This window comes from Rhinolophus sinicus, linkage group LG01, assembly GCF_036562045.2.
Source record: "Rhinolophus sinicus isolate RSC01 linkage group LG01, ASM3656204v1, whole genome shotgun sequence".
NCBI lineage: Eukaryota > Metazoa > Chordata > Mammalia > Chiroptera > Rhinolophidae > Rhinolophus > Rhinolophus sinicus.
In genome coordinates this window covers 111,875,312-111,897,809 of record NC_133751.1, presented here as the reverse complement: position 1 = coordinate 111,897,809, position 22,498 = coordinate 111,875,312, and the positions used below count along the sequence as shown (strand labels likewise).

Below are 22,498 nucleotides of genomic sequence, written 5' to 3'. Positions count from 1 at the left end.
CTGGATTCTACATGAATTCAGAGCCCTCAGTTTTCACACACTTTATCCTACCCTGCACACACACAAGAGGCCACACAGAATTGAAGGTTTGACCTGGTCCTCAGGAAAGGGATGCTAAGGTACAAGGGAAGTTGTTCATCTCAAGGTTTACCATCTGGTGGTTCTCAGGGCCGTCTATTGCTGGGACTACAGTGGCCTATAATTGATGACAGCATACGGTTTGGAGTCAGAAAAATCCAGGTTGGAAGGTGTGTAATCTTGGCTCACAAGTTACCTAACTTATCTGAACCTCAGTTTCTTCATCTATAAAACAGGGAAGACAACATCAGTCTTACAAAACTCTTTGGGGTAAAAGAGAGTATATATGTAACATGCTAAGCACAGTACGTACACATTGGAAACGCTCCATGTCCATCACTTGCTGTTACAATGGTCGTCATTGTTGTTATCTATACCCACAATTCTGTAGCTTTACATAATTTTTCCTTCACCTCAGACTCCCATGGAATTAGACTAAAATACACTTCTCTAATACCTTCTCCCAAGGTGTTCCATTGTACATACTGATGTGATTAACGCTTTTTGCAGACGATCCAGCCAGGCCCAATCTGAGGCTGTACTGAGGAAATAACAAAACCAGCCGTGTCAGTGGTTGTCCACATGAGTTGAAAATCAGAATCTCCTGGAGAGTTAAAAACAAAACAGCACCAAAGCCATTATGGAAGGCAGTGTGGAGGTTCCTCAAAGAATTACGAATAGAATTGCCATATGACCCAGCAATCCCTCTCCTGGGTATCTACCCAAAAAATCTGAAAACATTTAGAGATAAATACACGTGTGCTCCAATGTTCATTGCAGCTTTGTTTACGGTGGCCAAGACATGGAAACAACCAAAATGTCCTTTGATAGATGAATGGATAAAGAAGTTGTGGTATAGATACACAATGGAATACTATTCGGCGGTAAGAAAAGATGATATAGGAACATTTGTGACAACATGGATGGATCTTGAGAGAGTAATGCTGAGCGAAATAAGTCAGACAGAAAAAGCAGAGAACCATGTGATTTCATTGATATGTGGTATATAAACCCAAAACAACAAAAGAACAAGACAAACAAATGAGAAATAGAAACTTATAGACACAGATAATAGTTTAGTGGTTGCCAGAGGGTAAGGGGGATGGGGGGTGGGGCGTGGGAGATGAGGGTAAGGGAGATCGAATATATGGTGATGGAAGGAGAACTGACTCTGGGTGATGAACACACAATGGGATTTATAGATGATGTAATATAGAATTGTACACCTGAAATCTATGTAATTTTACTAACAATTGTCACCCCAATAAATTTAATTTAAAAAATAAATAAATAAATAAATAAATAAACAAAACAAAACAAAACAGCACCAAACACAAATGAAACCAAACAACAATGTCTGGGGTCCTCAACCAGAGACGCTGACTTAATGGGGCCCGAGCACCAGTGTTTCTTAAAGCTCCCTGGGTGACTGTGACGTGCAGCTGAGCGCCACTGCTCAGTGTGGGAAAGAGGAGTACTTCCATTATCTCTGGGGGAAAAGAAAGCAGCTTTCACTTTTCTATACTCTCCCCGTGGTGGGGGAGCACAGAGGACTAAAAGATTATAGTGGGATTATTCCACTTCTGATGTGAAGAAGACATTCTCATTATGAACCTGGACAAATGACTCATCATGTGAACCCTCTGGTTGGTATATTGATTTCTTGGCTAGAGGTGTCTGATCTGATGAGGAGTAATCAGAAATGCTCTAGGAGCCAGTCTGGAAATACTTGTGAGGGATTCACTCTGGGTCGTGTGTGTCTTTCCTGTGCCAGCACTGGGCATGCTCATGGGCTGGTTGCCCATGTCCCATGAATGCACTTTGATCCAAGGCAAGTGAAAGGATCCCTGTTTTGGCATCAAATTTAGCTAATAATTAAGTATGAGAGATAGCTGGCCACAACTGGAGGTTTGCTTAGACATGAAGTATATCTAAAAATGTAAGTTTTATTTTTCATCTTTAACGTGATATACAAAAGGCAATATACAAGATTGGGAAAACAGAAAAATAGAATGGACCCTAGTAGAAACTAGTAATAATAAGACTTATACAGACTTACCAGCTACTAGATGTGACTCTAAACCCTTTACCATAGAAATTCATTTACCCCTCACTACATCTCCATGTGGTAGAAAACTATTTGTAACTCCATCTTACAGACAAGGAAAGAGGACCTGGAGCAATTAGGCGATTTGCCTGAGGTGGCACAGCTGGCTAGTAAAGGCAGAGCCAAGATTTGGACTCTTGCTGCATTTAACAGGGTACAGTCTACTCACCTAGAGCTCATAAGGTAAGCTGTATTCAAGGATTCAATGCCAGTTGCTAAAGTTTTTAAAGCTCATCTCAGTTGTCATTCATTCATCCATTTATTTCACGACTATTTCCTGAAGGCATCATACTGTCAGGCTTGATTATCAAGATATGGAAGGGGATACAAAAGACTACAACCCATTCATTCCTATTCTAGTATTGAACTCTTAAGGGTCTCAACAGGATAATACAAGTATAATCAACACAAGTCTAGTGAGATTAAAAATGCTCTAACTATTCCCCGATGACAGACTCTAAAACCAATACTGTAAAACTTTTGGAAGGTCACACGCTTACTGATGGTTAGCATTATTGTCTGTCTTTTCATCAATTAACAAACACATCTTGGACAATAATTTCAGTTAAATTTCATGAATTTGGCTTTGTAGAAACATGTTTAATAGAGCAGTATTGTCTTCAATCAGACTTTTGGTGTTTATCGGATGGATGGATGAATGGATGGAAGGCTAGATGAGTAAATTCAAAGACTACAATGCACAGCAATGTTCTAGGTGCTTAAATACATCTTAAAAGAATTTAGTGTTTTCTAAAACTATTTCTTATTTATGAATAAGAAATTATGACTCAGGAGAAAATTTTGATTTCTATCCTTTCCAGTGACAAATAAGTAATTAAGTAAGCAAGTCATTATGGTGTCCGTTTTATCTGATTGTTGTGAGGATTACATGAACTAATGGAAATGAATTATCTAGCACCCTTAATACATGTTAAACAGTCAGCATATTTTCAACTGCCTTTAAACTGAAATAATATATGTAAAAAGGCAAAACTTCAAGTGACACAAAAAACTATACAATGCAAAATAAGTCTCTTGTAGCATTTTCTACTATTATTACTTCTATTATTAGAGCTCTCCAAGCACAAGTAACATTTCTCTATTGGCTAAGAAGACAGAGGTTTATAGTCCAGTAGATAACATTGAGTTAGAACCAAGTGAAATACTGATACCGTGCTAAGGTCTGGATGCATGCCGCCTAAAAAATTTAAAACTGAGAGACATGGTTGGTGGGGGAAAAAAGCAGGTTTATTCAGAGTGCCAGCATTCTGGGAGGATGGCAGACTCCTGCCCAAAGGCCTTTGTCGTGCGGGGCGGCCTGCGGGGTCTCTGCTCCCGCTCCCCACACAAGAACGCAGGATATGGTGAGGCCAAAGAGGAAAACCCACGGAGCCATAGATGGGGGAGTCATACCACTATATTCTCGCTGGCGGCATCCGCCTTTCTGCAATCCGCTCTTTCTAGCCCAGCCACCATCTTCTTGCTAGCCCCCATTCTTCTCTCTTTTTGCTAGCGTAGCCACAGCAGTTATATTAGTGGTCAATGGCTCACTGGTTACAGCTGACGGCCAACTAGCCACAGCTGATGGCCATCCCATCACAGTTGATGGCCATTTACTACCTGAGCCAGCACCTGTCTATGTGAGGCCGAGAGCCTGGAAACTACTTTCTGGGGCTCTGCCCCCACACTCCACCCCTACAGGCTCTCGCCTCACAATCTATGTGACAAGCGTCTTCCGCGAGGGGCCCTGTGCGAGGAGCCTGGAGGTGCATGCAATATCCTGGACACAGCCAGACTCTCTGGGCACAGCCAGGGTTTCTCAGGGCACCACCAGTACTTCTGGGCATGGCCAGACTTCCTGGACTTCTTAGGGTACCACTAGTTTTCCCGGACACAGCCAGAGTTTCTCAGGTCACCACCAGTACGTCTGGGCACGGCCAGACTTCCTGGGCTTCTTAGGGTACCACCTGTCTTCCCAGACACAGCCAGGGTTTCTCAGGGCACCACCAGTACTTCTGGGCACGACCAGACTTCCTGGACTTCTTAGGGTACCACTAGTTTTCCCGGACACAGCCAGGGTTTCTCAGGGCACCACCAGTGCTTCTGGGCACAGCCAGACTTCCTGGACTCAGCCAGGGCTCTCAGGCCACTGCCACTCTCTGTGGGCACAGCCACACTTCCTGGACACAGCCAGGGCTCTCAGGGCACTGCCACTCTGTGGGGACAGAGCCCCAGAAAGCAGTTTCCAGGCTCTCGGCCTCACATAGACAGGTGCTGGCTCAGGTAGTAAATGGCCATCAACTATGATTGCATGGCCATCAGCTGTGGCTAGTTGGCCGTCAGCTGTAACCAGTGAGCCATTGGCCACTAATATAACTGCTGTGGCTGTGCTAGCAGAGAAGAGAGAAAGAATGGGGGCTAGCAAGAAGATGGCGGCTGGGCTGGCAAGCGTGGATGGCGGTTTGCGGACGGTGTGGATCCAGCCTCCAGTGAGAGTATAGTGCCGCCAGAGAGAATATAGTGGTATGACTCCCCTACCTATGGCTCCGTGGGTGTTCCTTTTTGGCCTCACCATATCCTGCGTTCTTGTATGGGGAGCGGGAGCAGAGACCCCGCAGGCCACCCTGCATGACAAATGGCGCAGCGAGCAGGGTCTCCCGCATGACACACTCTCTGTGGGCACAGCCACACTTCCTGGACACAGCCAGGGCCTCTCAGGGCACTGTCACTCTCTCTGGGCCTCTCGGGGTACCCTGCTGGAACAATAGCGACTCACAATCAAGGTGCTTACATATTCTCAATGGCGGCCAGTCAAGACACAAAAGCAAATATCCTCCAGTTCCACTACATGGTGGTATGTTCCCAATTAAACAGTTAAGCTGTCCATTAAATTAGGGATGGAAGGCAATTCCCCATAGTCCATAGTCGTTCGCCAGGGCTGTCCTGGGGGTGAGGGATGACCTTGACCTCACCCTCATCTCCCACGGAGGACTCAGCAAGCGTTTCCTCCTGGGACTATAAGTCCTGCATCCGGGCTGCCTCAGCAAGCACTTCCCAGCCCACAGGGCCGCAAAGACCTTTGCTTTCTCCGGCCTGTGCTGGTTGGGGAACCATCCACATCTTTCCACCTCTCCACGGGGCTCCATCTCTCCAGCAGCTGCATGACTTTTCCTGTGCTGGTGGGAGAACCGTCCACGTCCTCCCACACCTCCACGGGGGTCCAGCTCTCCGGCAGCTGCTCCTCCTGGTCTTCCTGAGATGAGTGTTCATACACACAAACTGCTCCACCGTCCTTTGGAGAGCTTTGGCCGGCACCATACCCTGCTCGCTGCACCATTTGTCGTGCGGGGCGGCCTGCGGGGTCTCTGCTCCCGCTCCCCACACAAGAACGCAGGATATGGTGAGGCCAAAAAGGAACACCCATGGAGCCATAGATGGGGGAGTCATACGACTATATTCTCGCTGGCGGCATCCGCCTTTCTGCAATCCCCTCTTTCTAGCCCAGCCACCATCTTCTTGCTAGCCCCCATTCTTCTCTCTTTTTGCTAGCGTAGCCACAGCAGTTATATTAGTGGTCAATGGCTCACTGGTTACAGATGACAGCCAAATAGCCACAGCTGATGGCGATCCCATCACAGTTGATGGCCATTTACTACCTGAGCCAGTACCTGTCTATGTGAGGCCGAGAGCCTGGAAACTACTTTCTCGGGCTCTGCCCCCAGAGCCTCCCCTCCATTCCTAGACCTGTGTGGGGACAGAGGCAGGAGCGCAGTTTCCAGGCTCTCAGCCTCACATGGAAAGGTGCTCATTCAGCTAGTAAACAGCCGTCAACTGTGATTGCATGGCCATCAGCTGTGGCTAGTTGGCCGTCAACTGTAACCAGTGAGCCATTGGCCACTAATATAACAGCTGTGGCTACGCTAGCAGAAAATGGGGGCTAGCAAGAAGATGCTGGGTGAGCTAGCAAGTGCAGATTGCAGTTAGCAGGGCAGATTGCAACTAGCAAATGGGGAGTCGGTCGGTTGGCAGAAAAGCAGACAGCAGGTTGCATGTCATGTGAATCCAGCCTCCAGTGAGACTGTGGTGGTGTGATTCCCCTACCTATGGCTCCGTGGGTGTTCCTTTTTAGTCTCACCCTATCCTGTGTTCTTATGTGGGGAGCGGGCCCAGAGACCCCCCAGGCCGCCCCACATGATAGCCTGTCAGAAGGTTTTATTAATATACAAGAATAACAAAGGATAGGGAGTCGGTCAGGTCGTCTGAGGGCTGACATGGATTCCTGGGGTCTGGTTTGTTTTAAGATGATGTTATCTCTAAACTCGGGGCTGGGGGCTCAGCCACCGGGACTTGAGGCTTTATGTGTATTCTGGTGTCTGGGAGCTTGAGGATTAAGAATTTGCCCTTTCCGGGTGAGTATTGTCTTAATTAAATGGATTAACGAGGTATGAGTCCTTTGCGAAAGGGAACAAAACAGAGTTCTTCAGTTAATCAGTGAGGGGAGAAATTAAGAGGGAATATCAGGGCGGCTATAACTGCAAACTAAGTTTAAGTACCAGTAGCTAGATAGAGAGCTATTTGGTAAGACAAGCTGCAAACGAGCTAAGTCTAATTGCATTATTGATTTACCAAATTTCACCCTTAAAATAACAACTGTATTCTGGGTAAATTCCAGCAGGAGTGATTAACATTCTCCAAGTTCAAAACATTTTGTTATTAGTCAAAACTTGTTCCATCATCGATAATACAGAAGTTGCATAAAGGGCACAGAGTGAGACAGCCCTCTCCTGGTACATTCACAGTCTGCAGGTATTTTCCACAGAGCGTTTCCCTTCCTTTTTGACTGTTATTCCAGGGCTTTTGAACTCCCACTACTCTCAACCCTGGGAACTTTGCCGACGCAGAGTGGCAAGTATCTCCAAAAAACAGGAGATAAAATAGGAACACCTGTAGGATTTCAGGGAATGAAAGATGTAATGTATTTGTAAAACATATTGATTACTAGTTTTGATGTTTGTGAAGCCATTGATATTTATTTTCACTTTTAACTCTGAGGCTGGCATTAATGCAGATATTCTTCAGTATTTCCCACAAAGCCTGTTGATGAGGGGAAGGGAGAGGGCTATTCTGCCACTTAGCCTCCCCGTCTGTACAAATGCGATCCAGGACACAAAAGCGACGATACCGGCGGCCTATCTCACCCCTTTAGTCCAGTTCTGAGTCCTGCCGGTCCCCTGGCCCTTCAGCATCCTTTTCGCTTTCTTTCAGAAGGAACAGATGGGGAGCAGGAAACAATTCAACCCCTCTTTTGTAAGCCTGTGAATGAATTTCAAGTATGCTAAACACCTGTCTTCCAACCTTAATAGAACACGAAGAAAAGCGGCACTTTTAGGACATTTAAAACTTGCCGCATGAAAACCCACCTGGAGAGCGCCACGGGGTGTCGTGACAGTCGAAGCGTCCAGCAGGTGCTCCTGCCAGACTGCTAGCTAGGTGGCCCAGCAGGCACTCGGCGGTGTGCAGGGGCGAGGCTAAGCAGCCAGCAGCCCCAGGGGGCCGGCGCTCTGCTCCTTACAGAGCCCAAAGCTGAGCGTTGCTTCTCTCCGAGGGGAACTGCCATGGATTTTCAATCTCCACTGATAAAGAACTAACCTCTCTGGAGACTTCCAAAGAGAAAGAAAATCTTTCTTGTCACAACCATATGATTTTCTCAGGAAATGCAAAAGTAAAGGTTGAGGGCAGGGAGATACCTGTTGTATTATGGGGGCGTGCTTAAAATTTTGCATGCGCTGGCCCAACTACCTGGGTTCAAATCCAGGTTTTGTCATTTGAGCGCCTACTATGTGCCAGGCTCTCTGAATACCGCAGGGAACAAGATGGTTCAGGTTGCGGTTTTCTTGGGGAACTATCATACCCTCGGTTACCTTGGTCAAGTTTCTAAACGTGTTTCTTCACCTGTAAGGAGTACCTGCCTCATTGAACTGTTGCAAGGATCTGAGATCTTGTATTAAAATGTAAACGATTCACGCTGTGTCTGGCACACAGTGAGGGCTCCGTAAGCATTCGCTGTTCTCTCTGGTCTCTCGAGATGAGCTCCCCTGGAATGAGGACAGCACAGAGGGGAGACAGGTGCCACGGTTAAGAATGATTGAGCTGTTCTTTTAAAGAAGCGCGGGCCTTTGTAAGGATTCTTAGCTGCGGAGAGGAGAACTGGTAGGGGCCCTAAGAGCAAAGGTTCGGAAGCTAGTACGTTACAGGAAAGTGAGTCCCGCAACCAAGGGCGCCAACAGAGAACTCTTTGGGATGTCCAGCTAGCGCTTCCCGCCCCGGGTGTCAGGAAAGCGTGATTAGCATTCGCTCCACCCCCGGCGCTTCCCGGCCTGCGATTGGCCGGCATTCCTCGGCTCCACGCTGGGGCGGGGCTGTGGGAGACAGGCGGAGAGGTGAAGCCGAGGGTTCAGTGGGGTCCGACGCGCGGAGTGCCTAGTGTGGTAACCCACCAGCCCAGCCCCAGACCTGGAACACTGCGTGGGCCCATGTCTCATGGCGGGCTTTAGTTGCAGCTGAACCCACGAAGAAGGGGAGGGCAGTGGGCCGGTGGCCATCAGCTCGCCACTGCTGCCGCTGTCGCCACCGAGCGCCCTCAAATGCAGCAGGAGTTGGGCGACCGGGTGTGAGTTTGCGGGGGATGCCCGAGCCGGTCGCGTCCCAGGAGCGCCCCCTGCGCCCCCAGGAGTCCCCTGGAGCGAGGAGCCCCCTGCAGGGGAGGAGGAGAGCAGCGGGCGGGAGGCGGCCGGTGTGTACCTTGCAGTCCCCGAGCTGTGAAGTGGCGGGTACCCCGGCCTCCACACACCGCCTTCCTCTCCGCTAGCTGCTGCAGGCGCACTCGCCCTTGGTCTGGCTCCGGGACCCCGGTGGAACGCACGGCCGTCCCCTTAGGAACGTGCCGGGAGGTGGGTGCGGACAAGGAAAGGGCGAGCGTGTTCAGGGGGCGACCCCCTTTCTGAAACTCCCCCACCTGGTGCCATGCGCCGCCACCACGGATACCAACCCCGCTGTGGGGGCAGAGCCCCAGAAAGCAGTTTCCAGGCTCTCGGCCTCACATAGACAGGTGCTGGCTCAGGTAGTAAATGGCCAACTGTGATTGCATGGCCATCAGCTGTGGCTAGTTGGCCGTCAGCTGTAACCAGTGAGCCATTGGCCACTAATATAACTGCTGTGGCTACGCTAGCAGACAGAGAGAAGGAGAGAAGAATGGGGGCTAGTAAGAAGATGGCGGCTGGGCTGGCAAGTGTGGATGGCGGTTTGCGGACAGTGTGGATCCAGCCTCCAGTGAGAGTATAGTGCCGCCAGAGAGAATATAGTGGTATGACTCCCCCATCTATGGCTCCGTGGGTGTTCCTTTTTGACCTCACCATATCACCATATCCTGCGTTCTTGTATGGGGAGCGGGAGCAGAGACCCCGCAGGCCGCCCCGCACGACAAATGGCGCAGCGAGCAGGGTCTCCCGCATGACAAATGGCGCAGCGAGCACGGTGTGGTGCCGGCCAAAGCTCTCCTAAGGACGGTGGAGCAGTTTGTGTGTATGAACACTCAGTCTCAGGAAGACCAGGAGAAGCAGCTGCCGGAGAGCTGGACCCCCGTGGAGGTGTGGGAGGACGTGGACGGTTCTCCCACTAGCACAGGAAAAGCCATGCAGCTGCTGGAGAGATGGAGCCCCGTGGAGAGGAGGAAAGATGTGGACGGTTCCCCAACCAGCACAGGCCGGAGAAAGCAAAGGTCGTTGCAGCCCTGTGGGCCGGGGAAGTTCCTGCTCAGGCAGCCCGGATGCAGGACTTATAGTCCCAGGAGGAAACGCTTGCTGAGTCCTCCATGGGAGATGAGGGTAAGGTCAAGGTCATCCCTCACCCCCAGGACAGCCCTGGTGAATGACTATGGACTATGGGGAATTGCCTTCCATCCTTAATTTAATGGACCGCTTGACTGTTTATTTGGGAACTGTTGTTAGTGGAACTGGGGGATATTTGCTTTTGTCTCTTGACTGGCCGCCATTGAGAATATGTAAGCACCTTGATTGTGAGTCGCTGTTGTTCCAGCAGGGTACCCTGAGAGGCACAGAGAGAGTGGCAGTGCCCTGAGAGCCCTGGCTGTGTCCAGGAAGTGTGGCTGTGCCCACAGAAAGTGGCAGTGCCCTGAGAGCCCTGGCTGTGTCCAGGAAGTCTGGCTGTGCCCAGAAGTACTGGTGGTACCCTGAGAAACCCTGGCTGTGTCCGGGAAGACAGGTGGTACCCTAAGAAGTCCAGGAAGTCTAGCCGTGCCCAGAAGCACTGGTGGTGCCCTGAGAAACCCTGGGTGTGTCCGGGAAGACAGGTGGTACCCTAAGAAGTCCAGGAAGTCTGGCCGTGCCCAGAAGTACTGGTGGTGCCCTGAGAAACCCTGGCTGTGCCCAGAGAGCCTAATTGTGTCCAGGATATGGCATTCACCCCCAGACTCCTCGCACAGGTCCCCTCGCGGAAGACGCTTGTCGCGTAGATTGTGAGGCGAGAGCCTGTAGGGGTGGAGTGTGGGGGCAGAGCCCCAGAAAGCAGTTTCCAGGCTCTCGGCCTCACATAGACAGGTGCTGGCTCAGGTAGTAAATGGCCAACTGTGATTGCATGGCCATCAGCTGTGGCTAGTTGGCCGTCAGCTGTAACCAGTGAGCCATTGGCCACTAATATAACTGCTGTGGCTACGCTAGCAGACAGAGAGAAGGAGAGAAGAATGGGGGCTAGTAAGAAGATGGCGGCTGGGCTGGCAAGTGTGGATGGCGGTTTGCGGGCAGTGTGGATCCAGCCTCCAGTGAGAGTATAGTGCCGCCAGAGAGAATATAGTGGTATGACTCCCCTACCTATGGCTCCGTGGGTGTTCCTTTTTGGCCTCACCATATCCTGCGTTCTTGTATGGGGAGCAGGAGCAGAGACCCCGCAGGCCGCCCCGCACGACAAATGGCGCAGCGAGCAGGGTCTCCCGCATGACACCCGCCTATCGCCAAACTTTCCGGCGCCATCTTGGCTCTGAGTCTCCTTTTTGAGCAGAGTGTGCCAGGGACGGGGGAACCAGTCTGGCTGGGGACATCTGCCTCTCTCGGGATTCAGGGACGTGGGAGCCCCGCGCCTTCACTTCTCCGGGTTCTTCCAGGCTCTTTGCCCTTTTATGGGGGGGGGGGCTAGCGCTAAGACCCATGGTCCAGCCTTTTAGAGTTTTAGAAGTGGCGGGAGAGAAGGGAGAGAGGTTAATCTAGAGGTCTGGTGAACGCTTGCGGGGGGGGGGGGGGGGGGGGGGGGAGTCAGCCGTGACTCCCCTCTGACTGAAAGTTGTTAGTTTTTCTTCTCCCCCTCACTTCTTTATAAAGAATAAGTTCCGTGCAGTCGGAATCCTCACGGCCCCTCCCGAGTCCTATCCTGCGAAATGCTGAGCGCTGCCTGCGAAGGGAGGCAGCGCCTTCAGAAACAGTTTATCTTTGAAGTGAGAAAGAAACCAACAAGTCGCCAGCCCCAGCGCCACAGGCAAGTCGGAGGAGAGGAAAACCCCACTTCGCTTTTCCCTTCTGGCCTCGGCCCAGTGCGGGCTGCAGGAGGCGAGGGGAGAGAGGGGGTCTTGGCTCCGCCTGACCCGTGGACGCCGGCCTTGCTGCTGCTGCTTCCCACGCAGCTGCATCCTCCATTGTGCCAGGAAATCTCGGTACCCATGTGCCGCTGCATCCGCTACGCCTGACAGACGCACATGCCCAACGAGTTTAACCACGACATGCGGGACAAGATGGGCCGGGAGGTGCACCAGTTCTGACCACAGGTGGAGATCCACTGCTCTCTGGGCTTGCTCTTTTTCCTTTGCTCAACGTACACGCCCATCTATCTGCCTGCCTGCCTCAAGCAAGGCCCTACCGTCCTGCCGCTGAGTGTGCCAGAGCGCCAAGGTGGGCTGCTCCCTGCTCTTGCCCCAGTAGAGCTTCGCGGACCACAGTTTAGGAGCGACCCCTCTCGGTGCTGGGCCGCTACACAGAGGGCCTGTGCATGGATTACAACTACAGCCAGGCCGCCGTTGCACCCCCAAGGGCCTTCCCTGCCAACCCATCCTCTCGGGTGCGCCAGCCCCAGGAGGAGAGGGGAGAAGGAGAGGGAGGAGGCAAGTGGGCCACGAGGACCCATCCATGTACAAGTGCCAAGAATCCTTCATACCCATCCTGAAGGAGTCGCACCCGCTGTACAACCAGTGCTACAAGCCAGATACCCAACTGCCAGGTTCCCTGCCACCAGCCCACCTGCTCCTCCCCGAGCGTGCCTTCACCACCTTCTGGATGGGCTTGTGGTCTGTGCTGTGCTTCATCTCCACCTCCACCACAGTAGTCACCTTTCTCATAGACATGGAATGCTTCTGCTACCCTGAGCGCCTCATCACCTTCCTTCCAGCCTTCTACTTTCTGGTGCTCCTGGTCGTGGGTCCTGCCAGTGTTTCCTGCAACTAGGAGCACAGCCATACTCACTAGGACGGTCCTGCGCTGTGCACTGTTGTCTTCCTTCTGGTCTACTTCTTGAGCATGGCCAGCTCCATGTGGTGGGTCACCTGTCGCTCACCTGGTTTTTGGCGGCTGGCATGAAGTGGGACGAGGCCATCATGGGGTATGTGCAGTACTTCCACTTGGCCGTGTGGCTCATCGCCAGGGTCAAATCCATCACCGCGCTGGCACTGAGCTCCGTGGATGGAGACCGGTGGCTGGCATCTGCTTCGTGGGCAACCAGAACCTGAACTCACTGCACGCCTTCGTGCTGGGCCCTCTGGTGCTCTAGCTGCAGGTGGGTGGGCACGCTCTTCCTCCTGGAGGGCTTTGAGTTGCTCTTCCACCTGCGCAGGGTCATCAAGCAGGGCTGCACTGAGACAGAACAGCTGGAGAAGCTCATGACCCGCATGGGCATCTTCACGCTGCTCTACACAGTCCCGCCAGCACAGTGGTGGCCTGCTCCCTGGAGGAGCGGCACTGTCGCAGAGCTGGGAGGCTGCACTCACCACCTGCGGGTCCAACACTGGCCCACCGCGCCCCAAGCTGGAGTACTGGGTACTCAAGTACTTCACGTGCCTCGTGGTCAGCATCATGTAGGGCGTCCGGCTTTGGTCCCACAAGATGGTAGAGTCCTGGCTATGCTCCAGTAGCTGCTGCTGCTGCGTGGTTCAACGGGCCACAAGAGCGGAGGTGGGAGGGTGGCCGGGGACTGTGCCGAAGCCAGAAGCCAGCGCAGTGCTCAGGGGCAGGATTGGGCCTCTGGACCCCCACCCCCACCCCCCTGCAACTACCTACCACAATCAGGTGTCCCCCATTGTCCCTGCATTAGGCAGCGGTGGAGGTATGGGCCTGGAGTGAGGTAGGGGTATTGTTTTGCTTAGTAGCTTTGCCTGCTGCACTTGTGTTTACCTTCCTGGTGCTGGTGCTTCCCCCAAACCCTCCCCCAACTTGGAGAGAGGGGAAAAGAGCCCTTTGAAGGGAGCAGCAGTCCCAGGACTTCTCAAGGGGACTCAGCTCATCTGTATTCTGTTTTGGGATTCTTGCTGCCTTTTTTAGGGGAAGGCTGTTTTTAATTTATGTGTATTTTTAAAAATTTTTGACTTTGTTGCGTTTTGGCAACAAAATTTACCTTTGCTTTGTGGTCTTCACAGTCTTTAGGTTGGCATTCTAATGAAGTTCCCCTTAGTTCAGGTTTCTTTGAACTGTGTGGTCTAAATTGGAAAAATGTATTTCCTATACTTGTCTCTTTAAAGAAGATGTAACCAGTGAAAATTTGGGTTGCTGTGACAGGGAAGTTGACAGCAGTGCTTCTTCAGCTTGTTTCTCCTTCCACTGCTTAAAGTGTCCAAGATGGTTTTTCCTGCTTATAGTCCTGCCTGAGGGGAAACTCCAAGTCACACCAAGTGGGGGGGGGGGGAGTATAATGGGGTAGGACCTCCGCATAGTGACAAGGTTAGGGCGTGTTGAGCGATTTTCTGTTTCTTCTTATTTCTTTAGCGAGCTTGGGTTTCTTTTCTGTGGTACTTGTAAGCACCCTCCTTCTTAATAGCACAAGCATTTGAATAAGTTAGAGGTGGCATCATACTGTCCGGTATCAACAGTTGGAGCAGTGAGGACCTATGGGGTGGCAATTGGTTAAGCTTGAATTCTAGATGGTTCAGATGGCAGTTCTGTGCCAGAGGAGTGAGTGGTACTTAATACTAGGTTTCAGTGATGCCAGTTTTTGTGTGTTTTTTTTTGTACAAAACAACTTGTGTTAGAATTTGGGTACACGTAAACCCAGTCCTGTTCTGGAAGTACTTAGTGATAGTTGCTAAAGGGAGCTGCTTTGTAGATTTAAGAACTATATGGCTATACTTCCAGTAATTATATAAATTTCCAACATTTATGGGCTCCACCCCTATCCCACCTCCTTTATCCTGTGAAACAGTCTTTTCCGCTTTTCTTATTCCGCCTCTCCTGGAGAGCTGTGATAAGAAACCTCCTCACCCTTGAATGAGGTGCTTGAAGTGGGGGAGGGAGGCTGGCTACCTGTGAGCAAACACAGGCAGCCATGAGCCAAAGTCCCTGGACTTTGGACTAGTAGTACAGCCAGATATTCAAAGGCAGCAAGACACTGTTCTGTGCAGTATCAGAAATGAGACCCGCAACTCATTTGCATAAGCTTTGGAAATTTGGATCAGTTAACTGCTATAGCAGGAGGAAAGCTGTTTCCCACACCACCACCTCAGTACATTTTTTCTCTCTTTTTCTGAGAAAGCTTATATATTGATGAGCGCCCGTGTACACACGCAAATGCACCCCCCACACATACACACTAACAAACACACTTCACTATTCAAAAATTCAGTTTGCTTTACTAATTTGTTTAACCACTCATTCATGAACAGTGTGAGGCCTTTACAGGGAAGGGGGTGACAGTGCTATGGCCACCAAAATGCCATTGACCAGGGTTGAGTGGTGACTAAATGTAGGAAGCTCAAATGGCAAAAGCAATTAAAATTTGAGAACGCCTCCTTAGGAAAACATCTAGGCATTTGTGCTTCATTTATACCAAAGTTAGAAAAGTAAGATTGAAGCCCAGGTCAATTTTTCCTTCATGGATATTAAGTAAACAAATACATAGTTCCCATAGTGAATTTAAACACTGCTGTGGAGAGAAGCTTGGTATTCTGGGTTTAAGGACGCTTAAAACCTGTTCACGGTTATAAAAATGTGCTGTTCTTACACTTATCTTCTGAATCAAAATGGACACTTCAGTGGACCCCACCAAATCTAGCACACATGGCCTAGAGAACTCTGCACATGATTCCTCTGTTACGGATACCAGGACCAGAAAGAACCCAAGCAGCACTCAGAGAGTTAGGAGAGTCAGCTTTATTACTCCTGCGGGCTCAGCGGGATCCTTCCCAAAGACTGAGCCCCTAGCAAGGTTTTGAGCAGGTTTTTATGGGTTGGGGACTTCCTGGAGTCCGGGAAGGGGTAGGTGTCATCTGGTGATTGGCTCGGGGTGTGGTTATGTGGAAGTGGGCAATGGCTTAGGCTGGGGACTTCTCTCTTTGCTCGGGCCACCATTTTAGGTCAGTTCCCCCATCATGTCCCCCCTGTTGACCAATCGTAAGTGGTAACAACTTGGAGATCATCACATTAGCTAAGAGGACGATAACCCCGCAGGGCAAGGATCCGGGCTGTAGCCCCACAGGTGACGGAGGTCTCTGTGAAACGTACGACAGCGTTAACTATGCATGGCCCGATGGTAGCAAGGAAGAGGATCGTGAGGAGTGGGCCGGCCAGGGGTAGGAGCCAAGAGGACCAGCAAAGGCTAGAAATCGTAGGAGTCCAATGACAGCGAAGACGGAGGCCGGGCAGACGACAGTGAGACTCATCCAGGCTGTTTCTTGAGGGTCAGACGGAGTTGACGGGCCGGGTCAGGTTGGGCGATCCAGGTGTCCTCCTCCAGCTGGGCTCTTTTAACCCAAGTGTGATGGATCTACGGAGCAATGCCTGAAACTTTCAGAGCAGTGGGAGTAATAAGTATGACAGTGTGAGGACGTGTCCACCGGGGTCGGAGGGGCTCGTGCTTCCAATCTTTGACCCAGACTTGGTCTCCCAGGATGAAGGAGTGTACTGGGGCCCCGAGAGAAATGGGGACCCTTTCCAGAATGTAAGCACGTACATCTGTGAGGACCTTGCCTAGCGCGGGCATCTGGTTTTGGAGGCTGGAGAACCCCAGCTGGCGAATGTCGCCAGGGAGGCTGATTAGCAGGGGAGTGGGCCTCCCGAACCTAATCTCGAAGGGAGAGAATCCAGATTTGCCAAGAGTGCAGCGCGCCTGAAGGACGGCTAGTGGTAGGAGGTCCACCCACCCTAGGGAGGTCTGGTGGAGTTTAGCTAATGTCTCCTTGATGGTACAGTTTATGCATTCAGCTTTCCCTGAGCTTTGTGGTCGGTATGCTGTATGGAGTCTCCAGTTGAGGCCCATGGCTCTGGTTACCATCTGGAGGAGTTCTGCTATGAAAGCTGGCCCATTGTCACCGTGGATAGAAAGTGGAATCCCGTAGCGGGGGATAATCTCCCTGAGGAGGGCCTTGGCTACTTCGTGGCTCTTCTCAGTCCGAGTGGGGAAGGCTTTGACCCACCCGGAGTAGGTACAGACCAGGACCAGCAAGTAATAAGTACTGTGGCAGTTTGTCGAGGTCCTCAAAAGGTGCGGTACCGCTTCTCTGAATCCTGGGAATGGGACTAGGGCCAGATTTTGGATTGTTCTTTGCACAAGTGAGGCAGAGTTCTCCGATTGACTTGCAAAGAGCTGACAGCCGGCTAATGTTGAAGATTTTGGCTAGGAGGCCTTCGAAAGCAGTTATTCTTAAGTGGGTTAACTTGTGATATTCAGCGGTTACTTGAGGACCTAGCAGGGCTGGGATGAAGAGTCTTCCGTCGGGCAATTGCCACCACCCTTGTAGCAATCTGGTGGCCCCTTCTGACTTTGCCCATCTGAGTTCTTCTTCTGTGTACCGTGGGAGAGATGTGGTGGTAGTGTTAGTGATCAACAGTAGTTCACTAGGGCTTCCCACCGCCGCTGATTTAGCCGTGGTGTCAGCGAGCTGGTTCCCGACTGCTGAGGGCTCGTTGCCTCTCTGGTGGCCCCGACAATGGATAACTGCAACCTGCTGGGGAAGCCAAATGGCTTGTAGGAGCTTAAGGATTTCTTGTTTATTTTTAATAGTTTTTCCCTCCGTGGTCAGAAGGCCTCTTTCTTTGTATATAGCCCCATGGATATGAACGATTGCAAAGGCATACCGAGAGTCGGTGTAGATGTTGACTTTTCGGCCCTCGGATAGAGTGAGGGCTCTTATTAGAGCCCATTGTTCTGCCCGTTGGGCCGACCATCCCAATACAAGTGCCCCTTCCTCGAGTACCTCATCTGTGGTAGTTACTGCATACCCTGCGTGACGTTTGCCGTCCCTTAGGAAGCTGCTGCATCAATATACGGAGTAAAGTCCCGGTTAGGATGTGGGCTGTACCGGAGGTCGGGTCTGGTGGTGTAGACCCCGTTGATAACTATACAGTCATGTTCCGGATCCCCTTCCTTGGTTGGCAGGAAAGTGGCTGGGTTCAGGGTGCGCACAGTTTCTAATGAGATCCGAGGGTTTTCCAGGAGTAGCCCTTGATACTGAAGCAGCCGTGCATTCGACAGCCATCTGGGCCCTTGACTGTTCATTAAGGTAGTGACCAAGTAGGGTACCTTAACTATGAGTCTCTGGCCTAAGGTGAGCTTATCTGCCTCTTTGATGAGTATCACAGTGGCTGCTAGGGCCCACAGCCATGGTGGCCAACCTGCTGCTACCAGATCTAGTTTCTTTGAGAGGTAGGCAATGGGACGGAGCCATGGTCCAACTGTTTGGGCCAGCAGTCCTAAGGCTATTTTGTCTTTTTCATGGACGAATAAGTGGAATGACCTCTCAGCATCAGGTAGCCTGAGGGCTGGGGCCTGTCCAAGTGAGCTCTTGAGCTGCTGGAAGGTGTGTTCTTGATCTTCTGTCCATAGCATGGGGACCTTTTCTTGACCAACTAGAGCCTCATATAAGGGCCGGGCTATTGCCAAAAAGCCAGGAATCCAGATCTGGCAGAAGCCGGCTGCCCCGAGAAACTCACGGAGCGCTCTCTGGTTGGTGGGCTGAGGGAGGGAAGTGATGACTTTCTTCTGCTCGGTGCTGAGGGCCCACTGTCCTTTGGAACAAAGCCCAAGTATCTTACTTGTTTTCTGCAGAGCTGGACTTTCTTCCAGGAGATTCTATACCCCGTCTTGGCTAAGTTGGACAGGAGTGCCCATGTCACGGTTTGGCAGTCGGTCTTGGTGGCACAGGCTAAGAGCAGATCATCCACATATTGCAATAGAGTGCAGTGGTATTCTTCTCGAGGGAAGGTGGCTAAATCTGAGGCTAGTGCTTCCGCGAAGAGGGTTGGGGAGATTTTGAAGCCCTGTGGGAGCCAAGTCCATGTCAGCTGGAGCTGCTGGCCGGTATCAGGTTTAGTCCACTCGAAGGCGAACAGTGATTGGCTCTGGGGCGCCAACTGAATGAAGAAGAATGCATCTTTCAGGTCCAGGCAGGTGAACCATCTGGCCTCCGGGGGCAGCTGACTGAGGAGAGTATACGGGTTTGGGACTACGGGGTGTAGGGAGCCTGTGGCTTGGTTAACCACTCTCAAATCTTGTACTGGCCGGTATTCTCCATTAGGCTTCCTTACCAGCAGGAGGGGCATATTCCATGGTTACTGGCACTCTACGAGTATCCCTGCTGCTCTGAGACGGGTGAGGTGTGTTTGAATCCCTGCCCGAGCTTCCCTGGAGATGGGGTATTGGCATAGCCGTTGGGATTGAAAAACTGGCGCCTTACATTTTGCTAGCCCAGGTGGGTTATCTTCAGCCCAAACCTCCGGGAAATCAGTAGCCTTCTGGGTTCTGTTCTACACTGCCGGTCCTGTAGAGCCTCCATTCTTCTTCCCTCGGGGTGGTGATAGACAGAATAAGTCCCTCTGATGGGGGCTGCAGTGACATGGTAGCTTGGCCTGATTGTTCAAAGGAGATTTGTGCCCCTAACTTGGTAAGGAGGTCCCGTCCCAGGAGCAGGATTGGGCAGTCTGGTAAGTAGAAGAACTCGTGCAACACGGTGTGTCCTCCTAATTTACAACTCCGAGCCTGGCAGAATGGTCGGCTCTTAGCTTGATCCCCGGCAGCTCCCGTTATGGTGACTGCGGTCCCCGAGCAGTGCCACCGGCGTGGTGACTACCGAGTGTTCTGCTCCAGTATCTACCGTAAAAGTCACTGTTTGGCCCCCTACATCTAAGTCAACCATGGGCTCTTGGGGCCTGAGTTCGAATGAGCCCGGTCTTCCTCAGTCTGACTCAACTCTCACTAATCCTATGAAGTCGGGCTCCGCGCTGGTTGGGTTGGGACCACAGGGAGGCCGAGGCTGGAAGCGGAGTGTCTGGAAGCGGTGGGGCTGCGCCAGCCGTTGGCTGTGGTGCATAGGGAGGTGGTGGCGGCTCTTCGTCGGGAGTCTCCCTGGTAAATGGTCTTAGTCATGTGTTTCTGGGCGTGGCCCCGTGGGTTCTGTGCAACGAGGACCCTGGACTGTCCCTTACTATTGGAACAGAACCGTACCCAAGGAGGAAGGGGTCGGGCTATTTCCAACCACGAGTCAATGTAAGGGAACTGGTCTGGATGTCCTGGGGTCCTGGTGACAACTATGTAGACTCGGCGAATCGTGGGGAGGTCAAGAGTGCCTTCTGACAGCCATCCCACGTCAAAACTTGGCCACTGTAGTTCACATTAGGTGCAGAGACGTCCGGGGGTCATTTTGACCCTGTAGTCACCTCCGAAACCTTTCCTGAAATTCTTTAACATGCAATCTAGAACCGTGGGCTTCCCCTGTTTCCCTCCCATGATGTTCGGTGTTGCATAGACAAGGGAAGGGTCTCAATTAGGTGCCCGCCTGTCCGTTTCCCTCGTGGGAACTTTGGCTACGTCTTGGCTAAGGTGTGCCCATATAAGCCCCGGGCTTGGTCGCACTCCGAGACTGCGAATCATCATTATGCCGTGGGACGCTACCACGGAAGCACAGGTTGGGGCTCACTCGAGCTCTGTAGCCGACAGGCCATGGATCCACACAGAGTCCCCTTCGGGACCAAGCACACACACACATTCATTCAGGGAGGAAAGACGCCCTCCCCCGGAATGGCCCTAACTGGAGTCCGAAGTGGGACTCAGCGGGAGGTGATCAGGCTCCCGTGGGTCGGGGCTCCAGGGTCTTACCGTGTCCAATGTCCTGGTTGACTGTCCGTCCTTTCTCTCTGCTGGGATCCAGCAGGGAGTCACGGGCTGGAGCCAGCGGGAGGTCACCAGTCCATGGCCTGCCGAAATCAGCAGGGTGCGTCTAGCCATGTCTCGGTTCTCCTGCCACCCTACGGCCCGCTCTCGCCCAAACCAGGGGCTCAAGGGGGCAGCGTGGTTGGGTTTCCCGGTCAGGGAACCAAGAATGTGACAGATACCGGGACTGGAAAGAACCCAAGCGGCACTCAGAGAGTTAGGAAAGTCAGCTTTATTACGCCGACGGGCTCAGTGGGATCCTTCCCAAAGACTGAGCCCCGAGCAAGGTTTTGAGCAGGTTTTTGTGGGTTGGGGACTTCCTGGAGTTGGGGAGGGGATAGGTGTCGTCTGGTGATTGACTTGGGGTGTGGCTTGGAGGGGGTTATGCGGAAGTGGGCTGGGGCTTAGGCTGGGGACCTCTCTCTTCGCTTGGGCCGCCATTTTAGGTCAGTTCCCCCATCACCTCTACTTATTCTGAAGCTTCTTCTCATATTCTTGAATAGTTCCCCTAAGGGCCAAATCCTCCTCTATTTTTCAAATGAGGAACTTTTCTGATCACTTTGGGGTCTTCCCTCATATACCCTGTTTCCCCGAAAATAAGACCTAGCCAGACAATCAGCTCTAATGCGTCTTTTGGAGCAAAAATTAATATAAGACCGGGTCTTATTTTCCTATCATATATCTTCCCAGAATGTACATAGATTGTTCTGCTGCCTTCAGTCACTGTGTCTAATCGGACTGTCCCCCTTCTGTCTTTCTCTTTGTGGTGGAATCTAGAAATGGTACACAGTGTATCTAAAAGTTGTAGAGTGAGTGGATGAAAGTGATTGAATTCTTCATTTAAAAAAATGATTTTTTCATTCTGGCAACATGGCAAAGCTAAAAACAACCACCAATTTACTTGAGAAAATAAGACAGTTTACACAGAGGATACTAAGCCAAGGACAGGCAATATAGGCCGTGCTTATTGGGGTCTACTATCAGAGCTGCCTCTTTGTTTGCAGTCTCTGTTCTCACCCTGCTATCCCTCTCCCTTCCCTGGAACATAAAGCCCACCTGTTTCCCTAATCTTACTAATATCCACTGCCCCACCCTTACCCAGAGGAGAGAAGCCAAAGCTATTCAATGTCATCCCCTATTTCCCCCTAGTTTGCATTTTTATTATGCAAACAATCCATACACTTGAAAATAATTATAAAATGAAAGATTGTGTAGTGCTTTGACTTCTCAGTGAATCAGTTGATGTGACCTTAGGAAGGCTTTTGAATTTATATTATTTCCCTCCTCACATTTTGAAGTTGTCTAAATTGGCTGAAAATCATTTTTCTTGGCGCCTTCTTGTTTATCCTTGCAATCCTTTGCTATATTTCCCCATGACGTGTGTGTGTGTGTGTGTGTGTGTGTGTGTGTGTGTGTGTAACTGTAACTGTGCATGTGGATGAGCTGAAATAATGTGCCCACAGCACTGTTTCCAAGTCAGTATTCATTAGGCTGTTTCCTCCTGGGTCAGGGCAGCACTAATCCTGCTACTTGCTGCCAGGAGCAAACCTCATGGATCCCACATGGAACCTTCATAACAGCATCTGTGATCTGAACTCTGTCCACTAAACACTGACATCAACTAGGCAGTTCGTTAGCAGAAGGATTTATTTGGGGAAAGAATAAAGGGCAAAGGTGCTGCCAGAATTAGAAACCGTGGCCCCTGGCGAGCCACATGCATATTTGACTGTGTGCCAAGATGGAGGATCTCTATATGGCAGTGAGCCAGGAAGTTAGAACCATAGAGTTTTATAAAGAGGAACTTAGGGCCTTAGAGTTTAAGGAGCCCAGCTCCGCCCACGGACCTCCCAGCCTGATCAGTTTCCTTCAGTCCCAGTTCATTCTTATCGCCTCTCAAGTGCACACTGG

General features: G+C 51.2%; 1 long non-coding RNA gene and 1 pseudogene across 4 annotated transcripts in view; one reads left to right on the top strand and one right to left on the bottom strand.

Annotated features, from left to right (window-relative positions):
- The window catches only part of LOC109438113 (uncharacterized), a 76,263-nt gene that overhangs the window by 4,295 nt on the left and 49,470 nt on the right, over positions 1-22,498 (bottom strand). For 2 of the 4 annotated variants that reach the window (XR_012497265.1, XR_012497262.1), the window contains one exon: positions 536-682. The exons of 1 other annotated variant lie outside the window; for it this stretch is intronic. This is a non-coding gene — a long non-coding RNA (uncharacterized LOC109438113). The remainder of the gene's footprint in view (positions 1-535; positions 683-22,498) is intronic. One more of the 4 variants, XR_012497261.1, reaches the window with a different exon arrangement.
- On the top strand, positions 11,619-13,729 carry LOC109438106 (frizzled-5; annotated as a pseudogene).